This window comes from Diorhabda carinulata, chromosome 3 (genome assembly GCF_026250575.1).
Source record: "Diorhabda carinulata isolate Delta chromosome 3, icDioCari1.1, whole genome shotgun sequence".
NCBI lineage: Eukaryota > Metazoa > Arthropoda > Insecta > Coleoptera > Chrysomelidae > Diorhabda > Diorhabda carinulata.
The window spans coordinates 18,401,520-18,425,711 of record NC_079462.1 but is presented as its reverse complement, the minus strand read 5'-3'; the positions used below and the strand labels follow the sequence as shown (position 1 = coordinate 18,425,711).

General features: G+C 34.2%; 1 protein-coding gene across 2 annotated transcripts in view; it reads left to right on the top strand.

Moving 5' to 3' along the window:
* Nucleotides 1-24,192, top strand: part of LOC130891444 (putative autophagy-related protein 11) — a 137,514-nt gene that overhangs the window by 79,870 nt on the left and 33,452 nt on the right. The window lies entirely within an intron of this gene.

Below are 24,192 nucleotides of genomic sequence, written 5' to 3'. Positions count from 1 at the left end.
AAAGCAGCGCCGAGTAGAATGCGATTTTTAGAGAGTAATCCGATCAATTGTAACGATTGATGAGACTATGGTCTTTTACTATGATCTGTCATCCAAAAGAGATTCCATGGAGTGGCATCGTAAAGAAGAGCCCGTGCAAAAAGAAGCAAAGGTCACGAAAAGCACTAAAAAAGAGATGGCTACAATATTTTAGTACTACGGGGCTATCCTTTTGATTGATTTCAATGAATCAAACATAACTGTGAGCGCCGCATATTACTTCAATTTACTAAGGCAGTTGCGTCGAAAAATTATTGAAAAAGGCGCTGCAAAATCAGACGAGATGTGCGCTTACTTCATGACAGTGCTCCAATGATCATGCATTATCGTGGAAAAAACAACACCTTTTGACACTAATCCTCAGCGCTTGTTCTGTATTACACAATTTCTTAATGGTCTCACATTAAACATGTGCACCGATTGTTTGGCCTCGGGGTGGGAACACAATCATGAGTTTTCGAGATGTTAAGTTTCATTCCCCATGACTATCCGATAAATAAAATCGTTACCGTCTTCATTGTAGCGGGTCAAAAAGTTTACTGCCCATTCGTTGTTTTTTGTACAGTTCAGTACAAGAATTTTGGATTTCTAACGTGAGAAAAGTTTTCGAAATTTCAGTTTATCGGTAACAATTTCATGAATTGAACGTGAGATTTTCGGAAATTCCATAGCAAAAGCACTAATTGTAAAATTATTGCCATGCATAAGATTCTCTTTCATTGTGTGTGCAGTTCATCAGTAACCAAAAATGAGCGTCCATATCGTTCTCCATTGTACACTTGATCACGACCTTCATTGCATTGTCTGACCTAGAAAAGGAATCACATATCTGATTTCACAAGCTACAAAGAACATGTCCACAGCAGTGATCTGAAAATGGTGTATATTTCTTCTACTTCAGTCAGAGTAACTGCCGAAAATAATCAAAATTGTTATGGCAGCGCTGGAACTTACAATGTAGTTATACCTCGTATATGTATTTCGTGTATTAAAGACCGATTACGAAATTAGTCCCAGCTTATTTTCTACTTTCTTAAGCAAGACAATTACTTTCATAAACACGATATTTTTTGCGATAATACAGTTTCACTAGAATCGATTGGTAAATTAAAGAATCATTATAAGTCGAATTGTGTGATTAATATCGTCGAAGATATAATCTGCGTTTAAGCCGCTTGAAAAACGATTTAATAACATAATTCAAGGTTAGGTTCAAGATATCAGCTGCAATGATTTGAAAGCGAAGATTAACGATTCAATACTTTTCACACAAGTAAGCGAGAAGAACAATATATTTGCTGTGCGCAATTAATTCTTTAAAATGTTACGATAGAAATTAATTATAACCTATCGACAATTAGAACATATATAGTTATAATTTATTAACTAGTTACATAGTTTTAAACATATCTCTATATGCAAGACGTTTCAGTAGCTATAATTAATTTTGTTTTAAAAAACTATTACTTGAAATATTGATGTGTCTTAATTATAGGATCATCGAATAAAAATCAACTAGAAAATTATTAAAAAAATATTTTTCTTCCTGTTACATGGTCTGATTTAAGGGTTGCAATTCGACATAATTCCTAATAAAATCCATTTTTGATAGTAGATAATGAGATCCAGTTTCGGTAGTCTGTTGTATAAATCCCATGACAATTTTTGTTATCCATTCATCATGCTGTCTATATGTTCTCTTTTGTCTCTTCTTCTGGAAATGAATTTGGTAGAGAAAAATTTTGTAACCATGTATTATACTCAGCACAGAATTCCTGTGGCATTTTGCTTATAAGTGTTTAGAAACTTTGAAAAATTTGCTGACTTAGAAATACATAAAATGTCTCATAAGTAATGTCAAGTTTCATATGTGAAATTTCCTACGCCTCAATTTAAACATGTCGTAACTTGACGCTTGAAGATCTTTCGAGCTCAGGTCGTCCACCGGATTATCGAACCTTCCATTTAAAATAATTAGATAAAATGTATAAAATCTATCGAATAGTGTCACATAAATAAACCGAGATTCAAAAAAAACGTCAGTTAGAGGTGTTTGAACAGCTTCTTGTTCGTTTTATTAGACGCATTGTTACTTGCGATGAAATATGGATTCTTCTCAACAAGCCGAACATGGCAAATCAGTGCTAGAAAAAAATTAATTAGCAGAGAAGTCGATTCGAGCGGATGTCTGGTGCAATTGTGAAGGTTTAGTGTATTTCGAAATCATTCCAGATGGTCGAGTTATCAATACCGAGGTAAATAGTGGACAGATGATACGAATGTGTGATGGTCTATCGGAAAAATATCCAGTTTTAAACAATCCAAAGCGGGTTCTTCTACTACAAGACGATGTTTAACCATATACTGCGAAAGTTACGGGAAATAATATCGGTATCAACCTCCTACCATATCCATCATTTAGTTCGGAACGGGTACCGTCAGATTACTATTTATTCAGATCCATGGCGAAATTTATTCGAAGGAAAAATTTGAAACTAAATGGGATGTTGAGAATGCAACAATTGATTGGGTTAAAACCATAGCATACGATGGGCTATACTTCGAGAGATTTTACTTTTGTATGATTATTTAGAAACAAAGTGAATATTGGAATCCGACATTACTTATGAGACACTCTCTATACTTCCTGATTTTTCATATTTTTTCATATCTTTCAATTATATCATCTTTGTTCGAAATATATCCAAAAATTATTTCATTGCCCAAATCAAAATTGTTAGCCTTTAACAAATCGAATTAATCCAAACGGTTAATGACGATTTCTGATCCTGAAATCAAAAGATTTGGTACTTTTTATAAATGCAAGTGGACCCAGCTGATTGTTATTTAATTGTAAATTATATCAGTTAGATAACGCGAATTTGTGAATGCCGCTTGGCATGATGCAAGACTACGTGCAATTCAATGCAAGACGCAATATTTCTTGATCAATAGCTTGCCTAGATGAATTTCATCTGATTGTTTAATGCAAGAAATTTGCAGCATTATCAATTTGATGCCATTTTTATTGCCTGTAAATTATAATTCCAGAAAAAAATTAGCTTCTGATCTGCTGATATTACTTCTCTAGCCAAGAATTTCTTAATTATCTTATGTTTTATTGTTCTTAAGAGTTTTTCAAATGTTTCTTCCATCAATTTTCAAATATAATTTTGTATGTTTTCTCGTCTAATTCTATAGCCAAACTCATGTTCCCCTTGTTCTTACTAGCCAGGTATTGGCTCATCATCGCCCGGGTGCTCTTTTCTGACCATCAGACTCCAAAAGCAAGGCAGCAAGCAGCTTGATCACTTTTCCTAGTTTACTTTACCAACCTTTGTTATTTTCATTTCAAAGACGCCCACAAAATATAACATAATATTTGTTGGAAATTAGGAAATTTTTTACTTTTTCATGGAATTTTGATTGGCAAGAAACTTGCTTAATGTTGAGCAACGTGCAATATTCGTCTATGTAATATTATGATCTTGCAAGAAATTGCACGTAGTCTTGCATCATGTCAAGTGGCCTTAACTATTTTCTGGTTCTCATTAGTTCTCTAAAATCAAGAGTATTTTGGAGATGAATACTTTAGACATTATTTCTTTATTATTCATATCGATTAAAAAAAAAGAAATAACGACCTCTACAAAAAAAATTCTCTCATCCCGTTAGAGATTTCCACCAGAAAAATACACTAAGAAAACACACATGTTATGGTGTACTTTGAATGAGTAAAATATTCCATGTGAAACATTATTGCTTAGAAAATTAATTTTTTAGATTATCAAGTACATTATTCTTGAAAGAGGCCTAATTATGTGATGGATTATATAATGATCCTAGTGTAATAATTCCTCTGTGCGTATTTAGCTATTTGTTCTTGAATAATTGACAGCTGCTCGTACACAATGCATTCAATTAGTAATATATATATATATATATATATATATATATATATATATATATATATATATATATATATACTTTATATATACTTTTAAACACTTTAATCATTAATACTTCAAAAACAGCCATTTTGAACAATGTAATATACGATTTGTAAGTTACACTCGCAGTCGAAGAGAAAAGAGAAAAAAAGATTTTGTACAATGGAAATATCAAATGCAAGAAAATAGACATACGAAGCCTCTGGAAAAAAACAAATAAAATCAAATTACTACTGTGTTGCATTGCCTTTTTCATTTGGTGTAGTTTCAACTAAAGATTGGAGTGCTGCAAGTCCATTTAAAAGCAAGAATATTGTTTTATTATATTCAATCTTCAATTTTTTTAGTCGTATGATGAGCAGCACCATTTTGCTGGAAAATGCATTCTTTTTTTGAATTGGAGGTGTTAACTTTAAGAACTTACCAGGACTAATAATAACTCATAATTCTACAAAGTATGAAATTGTCACTTGAATGATTGACATGAATCCCCACATCATAACAGAAATCAAAAAGGCTTTCTTAGGACAAGACTCATATCTAGCTTTATTCGTGTGTCTTTCTACGATACTTTATTTTTCTTTTAAACTTGGTCTTTAGTCTTCTATTTTGCACATAAAATACTAATTTGAAAGATTAAAAGGAAACTAGGCTAAAATAATCTTATTTTTGCCCAGTGATGCACCAACTCCTTCAATCGATTTGGAAACAATATTTTCTCGAGGTCTGCAAAATCGAATCAAATTCTACCCGGCGAGTGATTTTTCCAAATTTGTGGTAGGGAGCCCTTTGTTTCGCAAATTGGGTCCGTATTTTCTCCAATTCTAGGAAGTCGATATAAATGACGTCTTGTGAATACCACAAAATGTGGCCGGCAGCTTACCAGGCAATAGGAAAGTCTTTGCCTTTTTTTGGAGCACATTCGTCAGGTGGAGTTCACTGTTTTCACTGTTCCTCTGGTGTATAGAAGTGCCACGATTCATAAACTGTTGCGAAACAACGCTTAAACATTATCAAAAATCGCTCTGAAGTGATATTACGGTCACGCTTGTTTGTAGCACCGACAGCTTCCGCATGCAAATATAACTCACACGATGTTTTGAAATATCTACTGTAAAAGCTATTTCCCGTATCTCCAATCAGTAATTCATTAATAGGACATCGTGGATTTTTTTCACATTATCCTCTGTGGTAGCTGTGTCCGGGACACTTGGACGTGGCTTATCAAAACCGACGTACGACCACGTTGATACTCGTTAAACCAATTTTTAACATTCCCCATCGAAGGATAAGAGTCACATCCAAACATTCTTTCGCTTTCGCTGCGATATTTTTCTTCCAAAAACAAGGATCGAGACACCGAGCGATATGTGTCTTTTTACATTTTTAAAATCCGCGGATATTCCCGCTTGCACACGCGATTAAAACATGTACAATTCGTTCTACTAGATAACTAAATGGAAGCATAATAATTTTTTATTGGTTATTATTACTATATTAATATGTCTAAAATAGTCACCAATCGAGGTTACAATCGAAACCGATATAAAATAATAGGTTTTTAAGTCGATAACGATGTGAAAATTTGAGAAAGTGCTCGTGAATAATTTGCATAATGGTTTCTTGTTAACATGAGAACTTTGAACTCTTTGTTTTTGTTATAGTAAATTGTGTTTTAATTACTGTGATTATCTAGATTTTCAAGTGATATTAAATGGAGAAAATAATACAATTGCTTATGAAATTCCGTAACAAAATTATAGAAACAATAATATTATAGATTGTGTAACAAAATAATATAAAGCACCATTCTTGGGGTCAGCATAAGTAACTGAATACAGGCAGTTTCAAAAAAAGGTGATCCCGTCTCTTGGATAGATAGAAAACTGAAAAATATTTGGGGTTTCCTCATTAAAAAATTTTCGTAACGCTATCCGTATTAAAGACAAAGGGCGTTGAATATACACATTTTGTACGATTTTGCCGTAACTACTTGCAATATTGAAATTTTATATGTTTTGGAAGCTGATGAATTTGTTTTTATGTCTGACTCTCATATAGGGCGCTAGTTACACGGTTCGTACCAAGTAATATTGAACATAACTTTTTCAATATTAGATTTATTAACCATTATTTCAAGTGAACTTAAGCATCATTTAATTTTACACCAAAAAGGCACTTTTGATAGAATCGATAGTGTGTACCGTTTTTGGAATATTCTGATTTGAAAATTATGAAGTAATACCGATGCTGCTATAAAGTATTGATGAAGTTATTGATTATTATTATCATTAATTAGTAAGCATCAAGTGAATTGGAAACTTTTTGTTGCGTAAATGAGACCCCATCAATAAAATTGATACATTTCAAAAAATTGACTGAGGGCTTTCGTTTCTTGTAACGTTTCACAAAAATCCAGTCTAATCAGTATAAGATCTTTTTTTTAAGTTAAATAAGTATGGGCACTGAACTATTGGAGGCCTTAGTATGGAACAAACAACAATTTAATGATCATATATCGCGGTTTTGAGACTCAAACTGTTGTCCCCCAATAGTTGAGTACCCATAATTATTTATCTTTGAATTTTACACGGCAATAGCACTTTCTATGACTTCGCCATGGAAAACTGTCACACATCAATAGTTATGACGTTGAGTCAATAATAATTACATTTCTGAAACCTTTTGATTTGTTGAATTAGATATTGTTAATTAAAATGTAATCAAATTTTGAATACACTGACGTGTTATTAATCTTAAGAGAGTGTTTAGGAAACTCTAGTGCAGCTGTTACGCGTTATGCAGAAAAGAAATTAACCAAGTAAAAATATATTTAGAGCCATTTAATGACATCGTCGAGAAACTGGGAATTTAAGATTTGTGTGATGAGAATCCACATGTCCAAAGCGTACACGTTATCAACACTCATTTAAAGTTAATGTTTGGGTAGCAACTTTAGGAAACAAATTCATAGGTTATTACATTCTACCTGGAATATATAAATGGTGATATGTACTTGGATTTTTTAAGCAATCACTTATTCGAGATATTAGAAGATTTAAAGCTAAACGAGCAAAAATTTCTATTTTTTATACACGATGGAGCTCAGAAGGTGTCGTAATTAGTTGAGTAACCATTTTCCGAATCGATGAATTGGTAGAGGTGCAGAAGCTCCGATTCATTGGTCTCCTCGTTCATGCGATTTTAATCACTTGGATTACACAGTTTGGTCGTATCCTAAAGAAAAAGTTTAAGCAACAGACGTAATTCACCTTAAGAATTAAAAGACAGAATTCAACGTCACAATGACCTTCCAATCGTTTAGAAGATCAATGGATTCTTTAGTAAAAAGTGTAGACCTGTGTATTCATAAAAAAGAAGCACATTTTGAACACCTACTCTAATTAAATTCTATTTTATGTTATTATCCTTTTTTTTTTAATTTTCATCTTGTGACTTTCTGTTTAATTATTACATTATACTTCATACCAGCATCAGTTATTACTCAATAATCAAAATATTTCGAAAAAGGTATAAAGTAGCGAGTTTTATCAAAAGTATTTTTTTGGTGTAAAATGAAATGATGTTTGAGCTCACTTGAAATTTCACTTAATAAATCTATTATTGAAAAAGTTATGTTCAAGACTACTTGGTACGAACCGAGTAACCAGCGCCCTCTATGAGAGTCAGACATGAAAAACAAATGCATTGGATGTATCGGCTTCCAAAACATAGTAAACTTGCCATGTCAATAAAGATGACGTTCATCACTCGCAAAATAAAACCAATTCGACTTGATATTTATGTAAGCCTTACTTTACTAACAGTAATTGAGCCTGGTAAAACTCCAATAGATATCCGTTGTGCGAATTTCAAGTTTCAATGTACACTTACATTAAATAAGCACAGAAAGCTCTAAAAGTTTGCGCAACAAGAAGAGTAATTCTTATCATGTGGAAGAATTGAAATTTGCCGATTTTCTCGATTTAAAATCCTTCAGTTTTTCTGGAAATGAGAAATAAGCACGATAATGTGAACAAAGTGGTGAAAATTAAAGCTATGCCTCATGAAAAAAAAACTAAACCTGACTGCATCCTCTTCAAATGTAATTATACTGATGCTGCATATTATCCTTTACGAGTTAACGTCCACTTCAAGCAAGGTATGTATATATAAAACAGCTGTTAGTCCCATATGCAGCTGAAACCAGAGCGGATATAAGGAGAAAACAAATTCTTCGCACAACAGAGATGAAAACCTTTAGATCAATAGCCGGAGTAACCCTCTGGGACCGAAAACACTGTTCCTATAGTAGGTCTGCGACCAGATAACAGATGTTATCAGGAGGGTACCAAGGAGAAGAGGAGAGTGGAAAGCATACGTTCACAGAAAGGGGGATGATCTGCTGGTAGAAAAAGCGTTCACGGAGAAGCCAATTACCAGAAGATTAGCAGAAAAACCTCCAAAGAAATGGCCAATTCATCGACATCGAAGATAGAGACTGAAAAAAATGAGGAATACAGGGCAGGTTCTAAAATAAGTGGAAGAAGAAGGAGAGTTTGTGGTAGTGCAGGTCAGGTGATGCTCCACAAAATATTCCACCATTGTATACCAGTCTGTGTCAATATCGGAGAAAAAGAAGCAGTGGTGGATTTGAATATTGGCCACCTGTAGGTTATTAATATTCTGTCGCTTCTACTGACCTTCAAAATTCGATACATTAGTTTACAATTATTCAAATTAAATTTTCAATCAAAACAATCTCAATTTTATAATTTGAAAATGTTGATTCTTAAATATTTTTCCTGTGAAGAATTGTTGAAAGACATTGTGTGTAGCAAATTTGAATCATGTACTATTTTCAAAGAAGGTGAGTTGTGTTTTAAAACTATTCAACACTTATATATTATAAATAAAGCTCACAAAACGAGTAACGTCGATGTATATTCCTCATTACACTCACAGTTGTACAACAAAATCATTAATTATATTGTTATATGAAAACTTGTTCATTAGGCTTAACTATGCATAAAAGAGCTAAACCGTTAATCATTTCATGACTCAAAGTCGATAGTAAATAGTTCTTCAATCTTTTTAAGCAAAAGAAGCTTTTCTCACATGAACAATTTAACTTCTTTTAAATCAATTGTATGAGAAATGAGAATTTCAAGCTAAATCTCTTCTAGGTCTCTTGTCGTTTCGCTAACTCGGATATAAGACAACGAGAAGCATATCAACATTGAAGTAATCACTAGCAGCCATTCCTATATCTACATTAATTGTTCAATCAAATCTTTTTTGTTGTCTCTTTTCATTTTTCTAGTATATACTTTCTACACGCGCAACTCCATCGCTTTTTCTTAAAATGCTCTCGTTCTGCTCCTCAAAACTCATCTTTCCAGTGTGAGCAATATTTTTTTCAATCTTATGTATCGAAGTAAAACATTGCTAGACAAAATTTTCTGCTACTTGAAATCTGTCGCCCTAGGCTACAGTCTACTCAGCCTGCTGGTGAATCCACCACTGAAAAGAGGTTATGCACAACAAACTTAATCACAACTGTGAAAGTGATTCGAAGTAGAATTCAGTTTTGAATACATTGTAGTGCATTTCAATATCATATTTTTTCGAAAGATGAAAATAATTACCGTTTCTGACTATCTTCATTACAAACTACTATATTTTCTATATTTATGGAGGAAAATGTGAAAGAGTAGTTTACATTTTTAGGGAATTTATACCGTAGCATATTTTTTTGATACGCCACTGTAAATAATCAAAGGACAAGAATCCGAAAGAGAAAGCGATTAACGACGTATATATCAGTATATATTATCGACAAGTGTATAATCTTGATTTTGAATAAAACATTTCAACTTTTGGGTGGCAATGTTTGGGTTTGGTTATTGAGTGAATGACATAATAAAAATCGAATATTGAGTAATTATTCAACGAAAGCATTATATTTAATTTATATGAAAAATCACTATAATTCACGTCGTTTTGAACAAAATTTTAGCAAGTTAAAGTGGAAATTGGTTAATCATTTGAAGAGAAACTCAGTTTAACGAAAATATTCAATTATTTACCTTGTCGATGCGAAGTTATCTACTCTGATTCAATTCATCAACTACACCTAAAAGAAATATTCATATTCGTTCGTTTTTATAAAATGTTATCTAGTCGTTTGTAGCAATTTTTTTTAAATTTCAACTTGTTCACTAAGTGGGATTTGATCTGAACAGCTGTTTGGAATTTTGTGACATGATGATGATGATGAAAATCCAAATTTGGTAAATGTGGTAAAACGATACAATTGTAGCTATTGGGCTAACGAAAAGCTTCTCTGGAATCAGATAAAACACACAGAGCTCCTAAAAAAATTAAGGTGAAGATTAATGATATTTGGAACAACTTCATATAGAAGTACTTTCGGAACTAATTGCGGGAATGGAATAGCCTAGCTCACCCGATCTTACCTCTGATTATTTTCTGTGGGAATATTTGAAAAGTCGGATCTAAGTTAATTTAGCAGACTTAAACTTACCGGAACGAATTAGACATCAAATGACTTGTATAACTCCGCAGATGATCGAAAACTCTGAAAATTATGTCTACAATCCTCTTGGCCTATGTCAGATAGTGAACGGGACATAGTTTTGATTCAATAAAATTAAGTTTATTTTTTTCAATACGAACATACAACGTTTTATGAATTTTGTGCATTACTTTATCATAACCCTATACAGGGTGTTTAAAAAAAGGTGATTCCGTCTCTAGGATAAATAGAAAACTGAAAAATATTTGGGGTTTGCTCAGTAAAAAATTTTCGTAACACCATCCGTATTTAAAATAAAGGGCGTTGAAGAAAAATAAATTATATACATTTTTTACGATTTTGCCGCAACATTATATTGAAATTTTATACGAATTTATTTTGGGACTTTATTAAACGAATTTGTTTTTATGCCTGACTCTCATACAGGATGTTAGTTACACGGTTCGTATCAAGTAGTATTGAACATAACTTTTTCAATAATAGATTCATTGGCAAAATTTCAAGTGAACTTGAAGATCAATCAATTTCACATCAAAAAACTACTCTTGATAAAACTCGATACTTTGCACCGTTTTCGGAATATCTCAATGTGAAAATTATGAAGTAATAACCGATGCTGGTATAAAGTATTGAGAAAGTTTTAATTATTATTATTAATTAGTAAGCATTATATGAATTGAACATTTTTTGTCGCGTAAATGAGAACCCATCGATAAACGGATACATTTAATAAAATTGGGACTCACGGCTTTCGTTTCTTGTAACGTTTCACAAAAATCCAGTCTAATCAGTAGCACTGAGCTATTGGAGGCCTTAGTATGAAACAAACAACAATTTGCTGATCGTGTATTGCGGTTCTGGGACTAAAATTGTTGTCCCCCAATAGTTGAGTACCCATAATTATTTAACTTTGAATTTTACACGGCAATAGCACTTTCTATGAGTTCGCCATGGAAAACTGTCATACATCAATAGTTATGACGTTGAGTTATTTGTTAAATTAGATATTGTTAATCAAAATGTACTGAAATTTTGAATACACTGACGTATTATTAACATTAGGCGAGTGTTTAGGAAATTTTAGTGCAGCTGTTACGCGTTTTAGTTAACTTAAAATTTTGCTTAATAAATCTAATATTGAGAAAGTGTGTATATTTTATTTTTCTTCAAAGTCCTATATTTTGAATACGGACGGCGTTATGAAAATTTTTTATTGAGTAAACCCCAAATATTTTTCAGTTTTCTTTATATCCTAGAGACGGGATCACCTTTTTTGAAACACCCTGTATAACGAATTAATAATTAGTTAATGGTTATGAAAAATACTCAAATACATCTCCTTCTCCTACTTCAAAGCAGATTTGAGGTGAAATTTTATTTTGATTAAAAGTTACTGAAGATTTGATTCTAAAACTCTATATAAACAAACTTGAATGAAGTGTGGTAACAAAATTCGATCCACATACTGTTTAAATCAAATAATAATGATGAATTAATCGACTTAACACTGGTCCAACTTATATAATCATCAAAAAAATCTCATGGTTTTAAAAAACCAATGATGTAATGACCTACTATGTATATAATGAACAAACCGAACAAAAATTGTAGATCAACAATGGAAATGCTGGGCAATTATCTCGACCATATCCGGTTGTTAACATATATTGACTAATACAGCATAGAGAGTTTTTATCTCTTGCTATGGTTTTTACTCATTAGCTAGCTAGCTGTTGTTTTGTTTTATGTATATTATGTGTAGGTAGATAGTGTTTATTGTTTTAAAAATTAAATAACAGAGGTGAGTATAAAGTATGTATATTCTTCTGTCTTTGATGCCTCTACCACACCTAATTTTGTTTTTTATAATTTTTCGAAAAATTTGCTATATATAGTTGCTTGGATATTTGTGTCGAAAGATCCGAAACATCAAAAAATATTTCTACAAAAAATTTAATATATGAAAATAAGCTAAAATCAAAAAACTTTTATTGTAGAAAAAAATTCTTTTTTGGTTATACGAACAATTTATCAAGAGATAATATTTAGACAATACCTAGGAAGTTTGAGCAATTTTATGTCCTCGGATAAAAAATATTCCTGTATTCGACTTTAGCTGAAGTATATACAAGTGATACGCAAATGAGGCTAACAATTAAAATATTAATTTATCAACTTGAAATCTTGGAAAAATTAAACATATGAAGGTTCGGTTGTTGCAGCTCTCTCTGGTGTCTAACGGTTATATTTTTGTGGTCTAGTAGTAGAGAGAGAGATATGCTTTATTGTCATTAAAAATATTACAATTTTACGAACCAAGCGAATTATATATTAGAAATTAGATAATATAAAAATATAAAATAATACTTAATAATAGTAATCATAATACATATAATAATATCTTATTTCTCACTAAATTGAACTATGCCAGATTTCTGAGTCTATGGTAAATTGTAGAATCTAGCTATGGGTTAGTAGTTGCAGGTATGCGGAAAGAAATACAGTAATCCACTGATTATTCGCAAGCGGGTTATCCGCTTTGTGGATTATCCGTGATTTAGTCAATAAGCCGATTCTACAACTTCATAAAAGTTTAAAGAATATACAGAAATACCTCAAAACAAAGCTATAGAACTCACACTTACAACAACATATTTCAAATATGAAAATGAAATATACAAACAAATTGATGGTTGTGCTATGGGAGCTTCCATTTCAAGTGTTATAACACAATTAGTAAAGAAAGATCTTGAGGAAACTGTCCTAAGCAAACTTGATATAAATATTCCATTCTTTTTGTGATATGTGGATAAGTGAATTACTGCCGTACCATAGAATCAAATTGAAAACCTAAATAAAAAATTTATTTCTTGTTATAAAAAACTTCAAATCACTATCGAAGTCGAGCAATATAATATAGAATTAATTTTCTTGATGTCACATTATATAAAATTAACAATATCATAAGAACAAAATGGTAAACGAAACAATCTTGGTCCTGAAGATATTTAAGCTTCGTGTCATCCTATGTAACAAAAAAAGATCAGTGATAATAAGTATGGCTGATAGAACTATCCAACTATCAGATCCTGAATTTAGATGCTTAGATATTCAAAAAGCAAAAACTGCATTGAAAAAAAATAATTATCCGGAAAAAATAACATATTCAAGAAAAGCATAAACAGATACTACAATCAATTAAAAAACAGAAACGAAACATAAAACATTATTTCAATAAATATGATATTAGTATAAGTCATAAAGGACATAATACATTATCCAATAGGATAATCTCAAACATCTCCGTATTTAGAAAGGTTTTTCAAAAAAAAAGGAAAAAAGCCGACCATTACTATGGTAAATAGCAATATTGTATGCACTACCCATAAATATACATATATAAAATATATTAAAAAAATCACAAACGACTAGAAAAAATTTTCGCAAAAACTTTTAGGACATGATTTTATTACTGCAATGATTATCAAGTATAAAACTATTTCAAAACTATATTGGCTATCTAATTCAAATCGAATTGAAATGGGAAATCGATCCTTTCAGATATGGAAGTGACTATTTAATAGAAGTGACTACTGGGTCATAATAGTTGAATAACGAAGTTGGAAAAATATTTAATTTAACTTGTGACAAGCCTTCCTAAAAGCCAGTTATTGAAAAAGTAGATGATTGCTCGCATTTTTCCAAAAAAATTCAAACTGTTCCTCAAAAAATCTATCTCTATTGGCTCATCCAAAGATTAAAAACTTTTCTAAGAAAAAATGATTTCGATATTTCTAAAAAATGGAAACAGTTGCAAAAATCGATAATTGTTTGGATATATCTTCATTACTTTATACAATATCTCAACCAAATCGATGATTTTTTTTAAAATTTCTCAAAAATCGATTAATCTTTGGATAATTCTCAAAAAGTCCAACAATTTCTCATCCAAATCGCTGACAAGAATTGTCGAAATTCTTGTTGTCCATTGGAATAATTGCCTTCATACTCACACGTAATTTGAGTCATTATCCGTCATCTACTGTTTATAATAATCCATTTTCGTATGCAAACTACAAATTCCTCATCGAAACTCAACAGAGCCTATGGAATAAATCTGAGGTCATTGGGACCTTTTAATTTCCAAAACTCTAATACCAATTTCACATATTAGTATCGTTTGATAGAAGTCTTAGTACTAAGCTAGTTTTTGAAAATGCGTTCGAGGGAATTAATCATAATTCAGATCAATTTATCGATACTCTTATACCGTACCACTGCAACACAGGATAGAAAAAAAAATACAGCAACAACTTACGTAAAATGAATCAAATATTACGAATATTTAAATTTTGAGATATTGTCACCAAGCATTTATTGGAGAAAAATATTGTTTGATATTATTAATTCTTTTTGATCAAATTCACATGACCAATATTTTTTGAAATGCAGTTACCTCTCTCAATAAAAACATCCAAAAGAATAGTTTATTTTTACTATTTACATCAAAATTTGATTGGTACCTTGAAGCTTTTGTCCCATTTTGTGTCTAATTACCAAACTAGCGAATACTTCAAATATCTTCCTCAGACTTAAAATAATCAATGCTATTTGTATTTGACGTAATTTTTAACTAACTAGAATCGTCTTATCCCAATAATTTGTATGTGATAATTAGCTACATTAAGCATTTTCATCCTGCACAAGTCTCTTAATCTTTGCATAAGAGCAGTTTACTCGCTTATGGTAGTTTCCTTTCTTTTCTAATTATTTCAATTGCTGCTATTTCATCTCTTCAAAAAATGTTTTCAATCCTTTTTGTAGGAAATCTTTGCAGTTGTCACATTTTTTTTTCATTATTATTGTGTCGCAGTTATTACAAGTTCAACGGAAGTCAGACATTTCTGGTACTAACTGTTTAAGTTAATATCTGTTCTCCTTTATATAACTTATAATTGTAGTAGAACCCTTTGAAGTTAAAGAAATCTAATTATGTTTTATACATTTTTATCACAAAAACTTTGTTAATTCAAGTGACAACAAAAATTACCTTAATCAATTAAACTTAGGTGACTGATAAGATATGAATTGACTCCCTGACATATGAATAAAGTAATTTGTTTCACAAAGTATTACATAGAATTTACTATTTGTAACATACCTTAAATGGTAATTACACTTTCATTTCATATTTGCATTATTTAAATGGCAAAATTATCTTCAAAATTCTGTTGTGAGCGTAAGTCTAAAATTAGTATTTCAGAGATCAAAATTATCACAAGATCTAGTTTCTAGCTTCAATATTGAATATTAAGCTATGTTCTAACAGACGTAACCGTTATTTCTCCATTAAATAATAGATCATATGAACGGATTTAGGATTTCAATGTTGTTTAACGTAAATGAAAATAGAAATATCTCCATAATTAGGGTTTATTTGATGCAAATATATTCTTTTTGAAAAGTACAAGTAACTCCTGAGTTGATTTTCCTTTATTCTTGCTGCCAATATCTCCTATTTACCGGTATGATTTAACTGCAAATTTCATTCGTTACTAATTACATATTTGGAAAGAGTCGTCGTACATACTACAAAAGAAACAAATGGTAATGTCTGCTCGTATCAAATTACGTGATTCTCTCTAATGAACAAAAAATATTGAATTACCATCAATCAGATATAGATATAATCAGATCAGAGTGTGTTTCTGTTCGCAGTGTAGTCGAGCGAAAACTAAAAACGTCTGTCAAGTAATTGGAGTAACTATACAAGCTTCAAAGGAGAAATCCTTACAGTTTCTTCAACAACTATACAGATGATTCAAATGTTGTAACTTGCGACCTAGTCCATTTTCTACTATTAAAGCGCAATTTTACAATTGAATTTCAAACCTCAAACCTCAGTTCAAACCACATATACCGACTTAATCGTATCTGATGAACTCGACGATGATGAAGAAGAAATTATCAATATTGTCGATTCATTCAATGCTTATGGTAAATAGAGTTTTTGTTTAGCTCAGGCTTAATTGTAGTATCTGTCTTAATTCAGTTACGACTAAACTCGGCAACTCATCGTCAGAGAAACATAATCCTCTTTGTTTTGTGTTCATTTTTGTTTATACACCTTTCTTGAATCATAAAAATTCAAATTCAATGTAAACGAATTTTTATTCACTTGGTAAAGTTGAGGTATATTGCAAAAAATGTTGGTGCAAATGTGGCCTGCAAAACAAAATATAAATTAAGTACATTTCTATTTATTTCAACAACTCTGTTTTTTTGTTTTAAACTAGAGTTTGAACTTTACTTTAATCTCCAGTTTTACCCTAAATTGAAAACAAACTTGGATGAGGAATGGAAAGATCTCTCCAAGACACAAACCTAAAGAGGTGGCCGATAATCAGCTTCCTTCCAATAAGCTCCCCATATCGTTTTAAATATTAAAATATTGACAAGAACCGAAACCAGTTAATTGTCATTAATTTTATAATAACTTGCTCTATGATGATGAATAGTTATTTATTCTCTGAAGAATGTAAGTAACATTTACGTGTTGAATACGATTTTGCGTCTGAGCAATGAAATTTGACAATAGTAAATATGACTTACATCCAGTGAAGTATATATCAGATGTATTCTGCAAAATTTATTTCAGGATTTTTATTAATTTATTCGATACATGCAATGAACCGCTTTGATCAGTTTTCTATAGCATCATATAGTGTTGTTATTTTATTAACAAGCTGACGCCTATTATCAAAAGTTGAGAGAAATTGAAATTATTGATTTGTATGACAGCTAAATGAATGAAGAAGAATAAGAAAATTTTAAACAATATAGTAAAGCCAGAAGTCTCCTGTAGTACTTCAAAAGAGATGGAGAAATCATAAAGTCCACACCATTCCAAACAAATGGAGAAAAAACGAGAAGACATTTTCTAAATTTTGTAATTAATAATATTTTTATAAATCATTGTTATTCTGACATTGTTATTGAAATGAAAACTTAAGGGTATTTCCTATGTGTGATGTATGGTTTCGTTGAAGGATAACGCCGATTCCGGAGATTGTAAATAAACACTTACCCCAATCGAAATTACAGGGTGGAAAATGAACAACATCTTCACTGGGCTTATAATTACACTAAATACAATTTCTATATATAATTCTATATACCAATGTATATCTATATACAATGATTTTATGTGACTAATAACTACCTATATATGCCTCAGGGGGTCGCACTGCGACTACGGGTGTGGCAAGCCCGAGGTACCCTAGCTAGAGATCCACCCCACTCCCAAGGTGGACTCTTCCCAAAAAACCCCACTATTCCTAGAAGATTTTCCTCCTCCGACGCTATTAGTTTACGAGGGCTAGGGGGCTTCCTACCTTTTTTCCTGTATCCCGGATTGGTTCTGCGTTGTAGTCTGCTGGGAGTGCATCGCCCTGCTTTCGGTTCGTCACCGAAGTAGCTGCTGATGCTGATGTGAGCTAGTCTCTGCCGAGGTGGATGATGGCGCGGGATCGGAAGCCAGCCACTACGGGCCCTGATCAGGTAGTATGTATTGAATGTGGAAGTCGGAAGTTCACATCGCCCCGGGCGAGTCTGGTCCGTCTGTGTGTTCCGGGACTGGCTAAGCGAGGATTGGGCCTCAGTGAACTGGGGTAGGCGACAGCCGAGGGTACATCCGTTCTCAATCAACTCGACCCGCCCCCTTACATACGAAGCGCTGGTGACAAGAAATAAATGGATAGCTATAGTTCAAACGACGAAAAAACTGCATTGTCTTTAGAAGACAAAGGACAAAATGAAGGAGATATGACCCCAACAGGGTATCACTGGATGTTTACTACAGACCCTAGTGTTAGGAGATCCTCATTGGCAAGAACACCACCAATGAATCGCAAAGATTCAACTGCCTCTGCCACGGATGATGTTTTTGCTAGCCTAGAGACAAACTCTGGCACACGTCAAGATGACAAGACTGGGAGCCACAGTAACACGGCGTACGAAGCAAGTAGCGACAACAGTCACGATGGACTGGCAAAAAATACCAGTCCAGACAAAAAGAAACGAAAGCGAGACTCACATGGAAAGCATATCCCGGATGATACTAGCCAAGAGATGACTGCTGCTATGACCGCCTTGGGTAGTCTTAATAAAAAAGTCGACGAATTAAAAAATGAAGTCAAAGTGAGTACAAAGACAAAAACTGAAATCAAGGCAATAACGAGAGAGCTCGTAAGCATAATGGCAACCCTGAACAGAAGAATGGATGTTTTAAACATCAGACACACGCAGATGGTGCGAAACAACACTGAGCAATCATCGCCAGGTAAGAGCAAAACTGCTAATAATTTAGCTAAACCAGAGGACAATAATCCTAGCTACGCAAGACAAAGTATAGGAGTCCAAGCTGATGAAACCGACATAAGACGAGAGTTACTCGATCTTACAAATGAAATACGTACCAGGGTTGAGACGCAAATAACAGCAAGAAAAGGATGGACAGGGCTAGAAGAGGTAATACATCTCGAGTGGCCAGAAAGCTGCTACCAAAGCACCGTTGTTACAGAGCTGGGATCGCTTAGAGAGCTTCGAGGAGACCTGGTAATAGTAGCAGACCCTGATGTAACCTTGACCACCACTACGGAAAGCGACCTAAAATGCAACTTTCCGGAAATAACAAGCCTTATGTGCGAAGAACTTGAGGAAGGGTGTATTGAATATGTGAGGACGAACACCGAGGTCATACTCAGCAAAGGCAAAAATGGAGCAAGGTCAAGAACCATGTACATGCTGCCGTACAAGGTCAACCCAGAAGGGAAAAACGACATGGGTCAACTATATCAGTTGCTAGGCAAACTGCAAGCAGAGGTTCAAAACCATGGAGTGACGGAAATTCAAGTAGTAGCCTTCGGCAAAATTGATAAAATCTACCTTAGAAAGTGCGCAGAAGGTATCTTCAGAGGATCTGAGGTCAAAGTGCAAGTTATTATACCTAGAGATCCAAGCCGACTAGCACCTAAGTCAAGTAAGGGAGGACCAGCGACGACAACAGAGAAGATTATAATCAAATCTGAAGGAAAGCAATATGCTGACATACTCCGTTCGATCAAGAGTAGTGTGAACATAGATGAGATGGGTGTTAAGGTAAAAGGCATTAAGAAAACCGCTAAGGGTGATGTCCTTATGGAGATACTTGGAGAAAAAAATCAAGTAACCGCCCTCAGACAAGCTATAATGGACAAGGATAAAGATACCCAGGTAGAAATTAAAAGAGATGAAGACATTATTCATATCTCGGACATAGACGGAGATATGAACGCAAAACAGATAGAGCAAGATGTCAGGAAAAGCGTAGCAAACGCAAAAGAAGATGACGTCCGAGTGCTCTCTTGCAGACCAAACCAGAGGGGAAACCAAACTGCTACACTTGCGGTCAAAAGAAGAGTGGCCAGCGAATTACTCAAAATGGATACTGTGAGAATAGGGTGGGCACCGTGCCAGGTCCGAGCAAGGGTCAAAATCACCAGGTGTTACAAATGTTTGGAGTTTGGCCACCGCACCAATGAATGCAAAGGAACCGATAACTCGAAGATGTGCCTTAAATGCGGCAAAGATAACCACAAGGCCAAAGACTGTACTAACAAAAGCTATTGCCTAACATGCAAAAAAGACGGTCACAGAGCTGACCAGACTGCTTGCCCTTACTACCTTAAGCTTGTAAAGGAAAAATCAAAAGCAATTAGTGACACCAGACGCAGGCTCAGCACTGCACGCGGTCAAAACTTTAGTGTTCAATATTAAAATACTTCAAGCCAACGTTGGACGTGCCTATACAGCCCAAGACATGGCGTATGCCACCGCAGTTCAGCAAGGTATTGATATTATGGTAACTGGGGAACCGAACAAAAAAAGGACCAAAGAAGCAAACTGGATCAAGGACAGCAGGCATAATGTGGGGGTCCTACTTCTAAATAAAAAGCTTAGCGTAATAAACCACGTAGTCGGAGATGGTCACGTAATTATCAAACTCAAAGATCTTGAGCTGATATGTTGCTATATATCCCCAAACATCAGCATGGAAGACTACAAAACTGAGGTGGACAGTATAATGGAGCACATAACGAACAACAGTGATGCCATTATTCTGGGAGACCTAAATGCCAAGTCCCCAATGTGGGGATCACCTGTAACCGATGAAAAGGGTCAATACTGGGTGGAATGGATCAACGCTCGCGATTTGGTGGTTCTGAATACTGGAAATGAGCCCACATTTATCCGAGGAGATAGCGAGTCCTTTATTGATGTCACCATAGCAACCAATCGTGTATCTCAAAGAGTAACCAACTGGGAGATACTTGATACCGAAACACTGACAGAGCACAGATATATCGCATTCGAAATTAAAGTAGATAGAGCGAAGACCAAAACAACTTCAATAAGGCCCCTTATTGATTGGACCGCCTTTAAAGCCTGCATAGAGTTGCTTACCATTACTCCAGATGAAATGAGTCATGAAACAGTAACCAAGCTGATACAGATGGCAAGCAAGAACAGCACGCAAAATCGAATTCTAAAGACTGAAACATCATATTGGTGGAATGAAAACATTGCTGAAAAACGGTCACTATGCAACAGATTAAGAAGGGTACAACAACGTGCGGCGAGAAGAAACAACCCAAATCGAGACGATATTGAAGCAATGAAAGAGGCGTACAAGACCAATAGAAGGGAACTCTGCTGCCTAATTAAGGAATCAAAGAAGAAATACTGGAACGACATATGCAAAGAACTCGATAATAATATATGGGGAGATGCGTATAAGCTAGTAGCAAAAAAGCTTAATACTCTAAAACCCTATGAGCTTGACATCGAAAAGAAATCCGAAATCGTGGCAGTACTGTTTCCACCCGGAAATGATAAGTGGAGATACCCTGAAAAGGAAGCTCCAGCCCCACCCTTCACAGCAGAAGAGCTAAGGAAGGTAGCCCAAAGTATCAAATGTGGAAAATCACCTGGAATTGACCAAATTCCCCCTAAGGCTATCAAAATAGTAGCAGATTGTGCCCCAGATTGGTTATTAGGCATGATGAACAAACTACTTCAAAAACAGGAATTTCCAAATGAATGGAAAGTTGCAAAGATGGTTTTAATACTAAAACCAGGAAAGCCAGCTGAGTTACCTAGTTCCTACAGACCACTCTGTCTGTTAAATTCCTTGAGCAAGTTACTAGAAGCGTTCATACGGGGAAGACTACAAGATGAGCTTGAAGACAGAGGAGGGTTGCACATGTGTCAGTATGGCTTTCAAAAAGGGAAATCCACGATCCAGGCTGTAGAAGCTGCACTGAATACTGTAACGGAGTTCAAAAGTAGATTCTGCACCCTTGTCACAATTGACGTTAAGAATGCTTTCAACACTGCATGTCACAGCCTGATTATCAAAGAGCTACAAAAAAGGAATATATCGACATATCTAATAAACCTTGTCTCTAACTATTTAAGAAACAGAAAGCTGCAATTAGAAAAGAATAGGGAGATGGATATTACGTCAGGTGTTCCCCAGGGTTCCGTCCTAGGCCCACTGCTATGGAATGTACTATATGACGGCGTGCTGAGCTTAGAACTAACTCGTAATGCTGTAACAATAGGATTTGCTGACGATCTGGCGCTGATAGTCGGAGCAGAAAGCCAACAGACATTGGTTACTAACACCAACATGTGCCTGGAAAAAATAAATACCTGGATGAGAGACAACAAGCTTGCTCTTGCCCCCCACAAAACTGAGGCAATCCTACTAAAGGGTAAACAAAAGAGGGAGAAAATAAGCTTCAGCGTAGACGGAGTCAATATAAAGCCAGCAAAGAACTTGAGATACCTAGGTATAACCATTGACGAAAGTAGAAATTTTGGCAAACATGTAGAAACAGTAACAAAGAAAGCTACAGAAAGGGTGTCCAAACTTGCTCGGATTATGCCAAACGTAGGAGGTCCTAGGCAAAGCAAAAGAGCAGTGTTGTGTAGTGCTATGCAAAATATTGTCCTATATGGAGCCCCAATATGGCAAAAAGCGCTTATGAGAAAAAAGCACTTTACTACGGTCAATAGAGCACAAAGAGACATGCTGTTGCGAGTAGCCTCCGCCTTCCGAACTGTGTCTGGAGTAGCACTCCAAGTAATTACGGCTACGGTGCCCATTGACCTCTTAGCCCAGGAAAGAACATCCAAGTACAAATCGCTACAGAATAGCAACGAAGCTAGAGAAAGTTCCCTCACAACATGGCAAACTAGATGGGAAGGTGAGACAGTAAAGGCCCAATGGACCAAAAGGTTAATACCAGACATCAAGCCGTGGGTTAAGTGCGAGCACCGCCAGGTAGACTACTACCTGACACAGGTCCTAACAGGACATGGCGTCTTTCGATGCTATGCTAAACGGTTCAGAAAAGACACCACGGATAGATGTATATACTGTGCCGCCGTAGACACCGCCGAACATACCATCTTCGTATGCTACAAGTGGAGAGAGGTCAGAGACAGGACTTACAGACAGCTGGAATGCGAGCTCACTCCAGACAACATTGTAGAGAAGATGCTTGACAGCACAGAGAACTGGAAATTGGTGCAGAACTTGGCTAAGAGTATTCTCAGCAACAAGGAAAAAGATGAAAGGCAAAGACAGCAGAGAGAAAGGAACCCGAACTCCTAATCCCGAGAGGGGAAGGGAGACGTAGGGTAAAAGGAAACCACTGATAGCCCGTCACTCATGAAGTATGTTCCAGGAACGATGCCATAAGTGACAAAAGGGGCCGTAGACGACTAGAAGGACACTCCAACCGTCCGAGCCTCTCTGCAAAGCAGGACTCCGCAGAGGTGGTGAATGTTTCCCAGCAAATTGCTGAGGAAGTGTGACAAGTCGTTATTTAAAAAAAAAAAAAATAACTACCTATATATATATATATATATATATATATATATATATATATATATATATATATATATCTATATATATATACATATATCTTTTCATGGCCTCTGTTTATGATTTTCTGAGATTAATATAAATAATTCACGCTTTGTTTTATACAGATTGTATGTTTCCATCAATTACTAAACTAATGTTTAAATGTTTAACAATATTATGAATGTAATTTTTGTTTCTATCAACCTCGTCTTCGCGTTGGCTCCTATCGACTTTTTATGATCTTCGGGGTTACCACATTTGTGTGTAACTGAAACTCAAAGAATAGGGTGTTTTTTAAGTAAATAATATATACTCAATGCTGATGAGTTGCCTTACAACCCTTTGTCAAGGCAATTTTTTGTTTTCTCGTGATTGTTGATTAGACTATGCATAATTTTAGATTTAAAAACGGACGAGTGAAAGTATTATAATTTAGAATGTTAGTATTTTCATTGTACTTTGTATAAGAATATAAATAAATGAATATACAGAGACTGATTCTGATGATATGTTCCCAGAACATGCCACCTAACTTTACAATCCTGGAATCCAGAGTCATATCCAAGTTTTTGTTGATGAATCTTGATTTTAGATCTCTTCTGATTGAAAATTAGTTTTTAAAACAGATAAAATAGTGTCGTTTCGACTTTTTTGGTTTTTATCAAAAT